Source organism: Octodon degus, unplaced genomic scaffold (assembly GCF_000260255.1).
Source record: "Octodon degus isolate 3935 unplaced genomic scaffold, OctDeg1.0 scaffold00283, whole genome shotgun sequence".
NCBI classification, from domain to species: Eukaryota; Metazoa; Chordata; class Mammalia; order Rodentia; family Octodontidae; genus Octodon; species Octodon degus.
This window is the reverse complement of record NW_004524859.1, coordinates 247,231-247,840: the sequence shown is the minus strand read 5'-3', so window position 1 is coordinate 247,840 and position 610 is coordinate 247,231.

The window sequence follows — 610 nt, the reverse complement described above, 5'->3', positions numbered from 1 at the left end:
CACACACACACACACACACACAAGGACAATATTTTAGAAAGTGAAAACAGGCAATCAAGCCAAATAGATGCTTGTCAGAGCAAGACCACAGTTGGCCGACAGGTACCTAAAGAAGCGCTCAGATCATTGCCCACTAGAGACATGCAATCCTGAAGAACACTGGGATTCTTTCCTAGTCCAGAAAGAATATCATCTGTCAGCAAAAACTCCAAACAACACGTGCTGGCTGTTGGCAAGGTCGGGGGCAGAAGGAGCCCACTGCACCACTGGCAGGAGCAGGGACTGGCACACCCACCCTGGGCATCGACAGGGAGGCCGCTCGAAATCCTAAAATAGCCAAAGCCGTCATGTTCCAGTGATCCTGCATCCTCACGTGGCGCAGCCCAGCGGCTCCAAATGGGAAAGTGGTCTGCAGGTCCGTTAACAGATAAATGGCTAAAGAACATGTGCAAATGCATAGACTCAGTGGAGTTCTACTGAGCCATAAACAAAGGTAGACTTGAGTCATTTGTAGGACCACGAATGAAGCTTGAAAGCACACTGCTGAGGGAAGCAAGTCAGGCATAAACAGTGAAATACTTCATGGGTTCATTTATGTGAGAAACTCGAA